The sequence below is a fragment of the Lactuca virosa genome, chromosome 1 (assembly GCF_052849685.1).
Source record: "Lactuca virosa cultivar CGN04683 chromosome 1, Lactuca_virosa_CGN04683_v6, whole genome shotgun sequence".
Taxonomy (NCBI): Eukaryota; Viridiplantae; Streptophyta; class Magnoliopsida; order Asterales; family Asteraceae; genus Lactuca; species Lactuca virosa.
In genome coordinates, this window is record NC_136426.1 from 337,061,720 (window position 1) to 337,071,468 (window position 9,749).

Here is a 9,749-nt window from a genome sequence, read left to right on the forward strand (position 1 = left end):
AATTCAAGGTATTCTTTAAGATCTGATTTCATATGATTAGATTCAATATATTGCATTAGATCTAGTATTGCAAGTCTTGGATTCAATGCATGTTCAATTAGAGAAACCTAGATCCAAGCAATTAGGGTTTGCATGTGCACATAGGAAAGTTCTTATGGCTCAAACCCATCAAAAACAAGGTGTGAATAACCATGCAAATTCACTTGGTACCCTTAATATTATCACCTAATCGATGTGCCGGTTAACCACACACGCTCCACCGATCTATAATAAACATTAAGTTACCCTTCGCCACTCTTACTAGTCCATGTTAGTGTGCCGGTTAACCACACACGCTCCACTAACGACTTGGTAAGGTACAAAGTGTAAATTTCATGGGTTAGCACCAAATTCACATTTTTCCTAAGTAACTAAGATTGGGAATTTATAAGTGTTTAGTTACTTAGTATTTATCATTAATACTTTTAATGAAGGGAGAATTATAGTCCTGTCAAATCCGTTCGGCTAACGACCCTCCACCAGTCAAGGAAGCGGTGGGTGAGAGTGGACACCCATTAAACTGCCATTTTATAGGCAGTAACCTTATACCCCCCCTTATAGACCGGCTTCGTGAATGAGGCCTACTAACGGTAAGACAGACTTTTACTCTTATACATATATATAAATATTAAACCTATAATATTATAATAGTATAAGGGTTGAATTTTAAACTATTAAAATTCTAAGGGTTTAACTTGGAACTAAAGTATTCATGGGGGGAAACTTTAGAAATTCCAAAACTTAAGGGCAAGTTTTGAACAATTCAAAAACCTTTTTCAATTCCATAACTTATGAATTTAAAGTAGTTTTAATGAAAACTCTTCAAGTTCCATAACTTGAGGACAAGTTATGGAAGACTTAAAAAAACATTTAAGAAAAAAATAAACTATTCATTTTCATAACCTATGAGTTTAAAGTAGTTTAATGAATAAACTCTTCAAGTTCCATAACTTGAGAACAAGTTATGGAAGACTTTAAAATTATTCAAGAAAATAAGACTCTTCATTTTTCCTAACTTATGGAAATATTATGAGTTTTAAAGAATCATAAATGTGACTTTTCATATAACTTGAGGACAAGTTACAAAAACACATTTTATGAGCAACTTTAAGATTAATATGGATTGAAAACAAATTATCACATAACTTTTCTATTAATCTAAAGTAACTCATAAGAACAAGATAATTCAAGTCAAACAATTTTCATGAAATTAGACTAACCATTAAACTAATACAAAACATGAATCTATTGACAATTATCTTTGAAATTGGTTTAGCATGAACATTACCACATCAAAAACAGGTTTACAAGACCAAAAACAGCTTAGGGTAATGTTTCTAGTCCAATTACAACCTTAAAAGTCGAAAATATGCTGTCAGGGGGTCCAACTCGTCGAGTGCACGAACCAACTCGACGAGTTGGATGAATTTCTTCATGGACTCGGCGAGTCCAGCACTCAGACAGCCAAAATTTTCGATTTTTCAGCCGTTTCAGCAAGTATAACATGAAAACAAGCCTTGGCTCTTATACCATTGTTGGGTTTTGGTACAATACAACATCCTATGGTGCACATACAACCCTAAATACCTTGGATCTATGCTTTCACTAATTATACATGCAAATGGTTTCCAAGGTATTGAACCTATAGCTAGCATGCAATTGTCATACAAACTACATAAAATACTAGATATTGTAACATACCTTTTTGTGTGGCTGGAGGTCTTGATGTATTTGGACTTAAGAACTTAGCCCCAATAGTGTGGAAGCCTCAAATGAAGTCACAACACATCAAGGACAAAGGTAGGACTTGAGAGAGAATCTCCATGCACTTTAAAACCTTCATGAACTCCAAGAACATTTACACACACACTCGGGTGACTAGGGGTGGCGGTTTTAGGTCATAACATATGTATTTATATGTGTTGAATTCTAAGAGTCATGGGTATAACCCAAACCCATATCCATAGATTTTATGATCCATGGTTCATGTGGCCCAACTCTTTATGTATACATACATAAACTTGGTCCAACATGGATCATAAGCCCAACACATATAAATATAACTTATTACCATAATTAGTCCCCATAGTTTTAATTAGTCTCTTTTGATCACTAAATTAATTCCAAATTAATTCTTGATCAATACTATTTAAAACATATGACTTCATATTAATATATTAGAACTTATAATATATTAATAAATCATATATAACCTCTTCTCTCAAAAGTCCATCCTAACAAATTGTCCTGATGATATGCAACCCAAATGGACCATGCTACTCTCGGGTCGAATACATACCAATAATAGTTATGGGCTTAGACACCTAATCCAACACTATAATGCTAAATTTATGATTCCTTAGTGTATGCATTCAGGAATATCTATTAATCGGGTCCGACAGGTAGTAGGATGTGTGCTTTCCGCTTCATTTCGTGTTCCTTGTTTGGTTGTGGGCTTAGAGCAGATATACCCAGCCTACTATCTATCCGAGCTTAGCTATATATATGTTCCGTATACACCAAGTAATCATAAGGGGTACCATGTATGGGTCAGGTGATAGGACACTAATTCAATGCACCGTTTTCTAGTACAAAACATACTTTTCAAATGAAGAACTTTTGGAATACAAAACTAGAAACTTAACCAGTAAAGGGTTTAATCCATTTTATTAAACCAGTAAAACTTAAAGGACCTTAGGTGGTTAATTCTATAATACCTTAGTTCATACACCAGGGTTATATATAATTAATATCCGATAGGTAGTTGGATGTGTGCCTTCCGCCTCATTCCCCGTTCCTTGTTTGGTTGTGGGTTTAGGGCAGATTCGCACAACTAACTATATGTTCGATATTAGATTATATATAACTAGTATAACCTAAGGGATTATAGAAGGAACTACTGTGGTTATCATTTTATTATAAGAAATAAGGGTTTTCTTAAAGGATCTTTTCATAAAATATAAAGGAACTATTACAGTTAACTCCGTGAGTACCGAGTAAATACGCAGGGGTTATATACAACGATGATCTAACAAACAATGGGATGTGTGTCTTCCGCCTCATTTCATGTTCCTTGTTTGGTTGTGGGCTTAGGGCAGATACACAACCTATTGTTTGTTTACTATGGGTTTTATATAACTTGTATCCATTTAATACTTATAGAAAGGACTGTAGAGTCATTTTTACTTATCTTTCATCAAAAGCAGGAAATATAGGATTTTCTGGAGGAACATGCAAACTTTTCTAAACAAGAACTTACTACAACTTACTACAATTTTCTACAAACTTTCTTACTACTTACTACATCACTAAAATCTTATGAACTCACCAGCTTAAATGCTGATCCACGCTTTCAAAATAACTTGTATTCTCAGGAGACCCGTAGACAGATTCGCGCACTGGGATTCAGAAGATGGAGCAGTATAGCTTCATGTCTTTTTGTTATTTGCTATGTATTCTATATTATGTGAATCACATACTTTGTAAACACTTTCTTTCTAATGAAATGGTTGTTTATTACTTTGCTTACTATGATGCATGTCTTGTGATACTAAACATGACGTCCTCCGCCGCAGAACGTTTCCGCCGTTTCGGTTTTGGGTCAAGTACTTACCAAATATAGTTACGGGCTTAGACACTAATCCAACAGTCTCCACAGTCTCCCACTTGGATAAGTCTAGTAACTACAAATGCAAATACAATCCGATTAGCAATCGTAGCTCTCAAAGACACTGTCAAACTCTGATCTTATCAGTAACCTGTCCTTTAGATAAGGTATCGTATAATCCTCGGTTCTAGATATCGTGCGGACAATTACATGGAACATAGTCATACTTATTGTCAATCAGTTAGTTTGTCGATCTCTGATTTATTTGACATAGAACTTAATTGAACACATCAATTCAGTCCTGACTGGGCCCGACACATAAGTCAAATCAAATCATCGAGGGGCCCTGATATCGCTTTTACCCTCTTAGGATAAAAGGAACAGATAAACTTCGACTTATATGCATTTACTATCAACTAATCAAATCATACACAACAATGCGTTTTATAACATCAAGTTACTGATGCGTTTACGCATTATCTATGCACAACCAATTAGCAAACAATAAACCATATATCTAGGTTTTTAAGACCATATGATATTATCGTCTTGCGATCACTTGTGATAAACTCCATGAAGTGATTCTAGCAAGCGTGAGTTTATTCCAATTCTCAAACCATATATCTACATAAGACAGTAACATTACTAATAAATAATACTCTTTTATTTAATCATTGAATGTTAATAACAATTTATCTATTACATGTTTCTTAACTACCTAATCTAAACTAATATCGTCATTTAGCCCGATGCTCCTAGCATGCTGCAATTTATCTATTACATGTTTCAATTTGAGGGTTTGTTGGTTTAATAGATAACGTTACTCAGAAATTCAGGGACTTTGGCATGTGTTTGTGCACTACTCACAGATGATGTAAAGAAACAAAACCCATAAACTAAGGTGAATAATTATTTAAATAATGTACATTTGCATCGTATGACTAATTTCATATTGTATGACTAATTTCATATGGAATTTGCTATACACTACTCAAAGATGATGTAAAGAAACAAAACTCATAAACTAAGGTGAATAATGGTAATCAACTCAAGGATTATGTAAAGAAACAAGACCCACAGCCTAAAATCAACATATGGGTATCTATATATATTTTCTTATACAAAAAATTCAATTTCGTTTTGTATTAACCCACATATCATATAATCAAGAAATATGTTTCATCCATAATAATTGGTGGTGTTGTTGATGGTAGAGGAGAGCCGATTAGGTGCCAGGAAGATTGGCGGTTTTGCTGGAGAGTGAATTTATCTTCAAAAATGGATGCTTGTAATTTGAAGAATTTATGAGTGGGTTTCGTAACTAATTCAACTTTTTCAATTCACATTGATGAGAAGAGCCGGTTCATGCGTGCTTTCAGGAGGGGGGCGGTTATGTAGGTAAGGGGGAAGAGGTGACAATGACTATTACTGGGAACGGTGGGAGGCGTCGGTGGTCAAGGTTTTTCTGATAGCGATAATAGCAGTTGTAAATGGTAGTGGTGAAGGAGTTGGAGGCAACGATGGTTCTAGATATGTGGTGGGAGTTGTTCGTTGTAGGCGATGACATGGTGGCGGTGGAAACGAAAGGGTTTATGGAGCGGCTAAGATAGAGTTTGATTAAATAGAGACGAATGGTAGTGACTGTTGGTAGAAGGCAAAAAAAAATCAATGGTTGATGATGATTAAATAGAGACGAACGACGGTGTGGGATTTGATTGAGGAAAAGGGGATGAGTATTTGAATTAGTCGATCCAATTTAAACGATTATTCGCAAAAAACATTGTTTTGTTTAATATATTTTTCTTTCTGTTGCAATTTTCTAAAATTATGAAACATGAAAATATAATGAAGCGAACTACTGAGTAAACAAAGAAAGATGAAAGCAATAACTCATTATGTTGTAATGAAACACAAACACTAAAGGGGCAATCTTGGAATAAGTAGGATGCTTAAGGAAAAAAATTACATGTAATGGTCATTTTACCGCCTCCTATATAAAAATTGAACCGGGTTTTATTATAGTATCCAACTTCAACCCTACAATCCTATAATGTCTTGCATGCCCTTTTGACCCACACAAAAAACAGAAATGACACTAAATCTTGGAAAAAAAATGCAACAAAATATATTATTAAAAAATAAAAGGCTGTACATGGAACGCAGGTGTGGAATGGAGTAGAAATTATAAAATAAAAGGCTCAAGGGGTATTCTAATGGGATAATGTTGCAAAAAAGTGGTTTATAGAACATATTATTATAAGTGAAAATTTGATCCAGTAGGATCACCCCATATTTTTTTATAATCCAATTTCAAGTTTGTACACAAGTGATGTAGCCATGCATGAATATAAGTAATGAAAAAGTAGACAATAGCTATGGGGTTCACATTAAGAAAACATTTTACATCACTTACCTGAGTGGGCTTATTTGGATGTGATCATCAAAAGTTTGTTTCTATGTTATGATGACATATATTGTTAATGAGCCGAAGTTGTAGTATAATGTGTATGTTACGAATTTATTATATTGTATAAAAAAATGAACGAGTCACAATAAAAAAAAAATGATTGACAAGAAAATCATTATGGAATGCATTTCTCATAAGGTCCCTCATCCGTATTGTATTTGAAAAATGATTGTGGTGAAGAAGAAAGTAGGTTTTAATATTTTTCATATAGCATGGCTTGTAAGAGGCGGTGGTGGGTTGGAGGCCATAGGTTTTAGCCTTGTAGAAGGTGGAGTCCTGAAATAAAAAGGATCGTAGAACGAGAAGCAAAGAAAAACAAAGGATCAAACGTAGAAGAGAAAAAACAGAGAAATAAACCTTAATCTCCTTGGTACTGGTGAGGAAGAAAGCAGAAACGAAATAGGAAGAATAAAAGTAGAACAGGAGACAAACGCTTCTTTGCAAGAAAAGTTGGTTAATTACCAAGCTTTTTTTTTGCAACGGGAATGAAAAAACTTAATTTAAAACATTAAAAGATTACCCTACTTATACCGAATGAAAACAAATACTAACCTTACACAAAGACTTAAAATAGGAAAGTTTTTTCCTAAAATACCCCTGGGTGTAAACTCTCCCAGATTTTGAATTAATGCAACAGATCAAACCGGTGAGATAAAGTTCAGTGTAAGCAACAAACAGGGAAAGTGGCTTGGATTTTAAAATTTATACACGAGTTACCTGAGAAACAACCAGTGGGCAACAACTACAGATTAGCAACACACCTGTTTAATATGTTGTATTATACAATTCGGACATTGGCTAGAAAGTGTGTCATCTCATTGTTTTAAAGCAAATCTATAGCAGCAGATGAGAAAGAACATTTCGAGCTCACCATCAAAAGGACCAGTGGCATGCAGAAAGAAGGTCTGAAATAAGTCTGATGCATGGTCGAATTACTAAGTTACTGAAGAATGAGTCACACTTGAAAACGGAGGTTTTTTTCAAATGCAAGGCGTGGATGTTAAAATAATAAATTCAAAGGGTAGAATGTACACTAAAATGAAAAATATGGACTGATAGTAACTGGCTGTGTACGTTTGTTTACAAGGAAACAAGTTCAAGTATAGAAAGTTTTTGTGTTTTTATCTAAAAACTTTGAAAGGCTATATCTTTTGACTCGGACCTCGGATCGAGGTGACGTTTTTTTTAAAGTTTCGTATTTTTTCGAGATCTACGTCGTGGCAAACTGCCGAAGGCGGTTTGGCAAAAAAAAATTTCGAAATTCAGCCTCTAGGGACTTCAATTTTGGGGTTTTTCATTAATTTTGACTTTTAAACTGCCTTTGACCTATCATAACTTGTAATAGAAAATCTCAAATTGAGTTTTGTAAAATTTGAAGGCCTGATAGATGTGAATGTCACACACTAAGCTGGTCAATTTTAGAAATGCCCAATTACCGTGTTTATGAACATATTTAATCCGTTTATTCAAAAACTAGACAAAAACAATCTCGTAGATCAACTGGTACACATGATTTCAAGAATGCCATTTAACTATGAGATCTAAAGTTCAAATCTCTTCCTCTACAGAATTTTGCCATTTCTTTTGGTCTACAAATTTCATAAATATTTTAAAACTTGATACCACTTTTAGTCACTTGGATGTTCCAAAAACTAAAAAAACATCATAATGAATTCCAAGGCAACGTGTTGGGGGGTGGCCTCATACATGGGTCGTGGGGCTTGGCTTGGCTTGCCCTGTTGGTGCCGATACAGCCTCACGATTCTTAGTTGCCCATCCCACATGCCGGGCACCTATGCGAATGAGACCCCATGGTACCCCCTATATATACATATTGCACAAAGAGCTTGGTGACAGGAACAGACATTGATTTCCCTGATGATGCATAATTTTTGGACACGCAAGACGTCGGGGGGAGGGGACACGGGAGTGGGGCGTCTATGGGGGGAGTTTTGGCCTCGTTTTCGTGAAGACCGGGCGCCTTGGCCATGCCTCGAGCGTGCCAGCCTCGAGAGCGTTGGGCGCTAGACACCAAGTGGGGCGCCGGTGGGAAGCAGTCCCATGGTTCCCCTATATATACATATTGCACAAAGAGCTTGGTGACAGGAACAGACATTGATTTGCCCAGGGATGCATAATTTTGCGAATGTGTCCATAACTCGCTCGAATTAATTCGGATTCACACGAAATGTTGTAGGGATGCTTTTTATTATAAATGAAAGGCTTTGAAATAAAAAAAATGTCATGTTTGGGGCATAAATGTATGTGGCCTATTTTTGGCCATGCCTTGAAGTGTTTGGTTCCCTACTTGTTGATATGTCGCTCAAATCAAGTAGGAATGTCATTGAAACGTTGTGTGGGTCATTGTTAACATAGACGAATGGACTTGAAATGTAATTATATCATGTTCGGGTTTTTTTCCCCTTCGCCTAGTGATAGGCAGGCAGATAAGGCTTTTAGCTATTCATAAGTCGCTTAGATGAACTCGGAAGAACACAGACATAAGTTTGAGTACATCTCAAGCTGTGTTTTTGATTTTGGCATGGAATGTGATGTTTTGGTGCCTTAGCTCCGAGCAGTTCGGATTGGAACTAAAACTTCAATTGACTATGTATTAAGTAGGAACTACAACACTTAAACGGACTCGGTTACAACACTTTTCTCCCTTCATCGTTTGACTTGCTTAGAAATCAGCTCATGGTGTGTCAAGGCCCCTTGTTCCTTAGACCGGTGAGGATGGGCTTGGGTCGTTCGTGGGCATGTGTGTGGCAAGATGCCTTGTTCCCTTGGTCGTTCATGGGGTAGTGTGTGGGAAGAAGCCTTGTTCACTTGGTCGTTCATGGGTGTTTGTGTGGGAAGTAGCCTTGTTCAGTTGGTCGTTCATGGGTGTTTGTGTGGGAAGTAGCCTTGTTCCCTTGGTCGTTCATGGGGTTGTGTGTGGGAAGAAGGCTTGTTCACTTGGTCGTTCATGGGTGTTTGTGTGGGAAGGTGCTTTTTTCCCTTGGTCGTTCATGGGGTAGTGTGTGGGAAGAAGCCTTGTTCACTTGGTCGTTCATGGGTGTTTGTGTGGGAAGTAGCCTTGTTCAGTTGGTCGTTCATGGGTGTTTGTGTGGGAAGTAGCCTTGTTCCCTTGGTCGTTCATGGGGTTGTGTATGGGAAGAAGCCTTGTTCACTTGGTCGTTCATGGGTGTTTGTGTGGGAAGGTGCTTTTTTCCCTTGGTCGTTCATGGCCTTGTTCCCTTGGTCGTTCATGGGCATGTGTGTGGCAAGGTGTCTTGTTCCCTTGGTCGTTCATGGGCGTGTGTGTTGCAAGGTGCCTTGTTCCCTTGGTCGTTCATGGGCGTGTGTGTGGCAAGGTGCCTTGTTCCCTTGGTCGTTCATGGGCATGTGTGTGGCAAGGTGCCTTGTTCCATTGGTCGTTCATGGCCTTGTTCCCTTGGTCGTTCATGGGCGTGTGTGTTGCAAGGTGCCTTGTTCCCTTGGTCGTTCATGGGCATGTGTGTGGCAAGGTGCCTTGTTCCATTGGTCGTTCATGGCCTTGTTCCCTTGGTCGTTCATGGGCATGTGTGTGGCAAGGTGCCTTGTTCCCTTGGTCGTTCATGGGCATGTGTGTTGCAAGGTGCCTTGTTCCTTTGG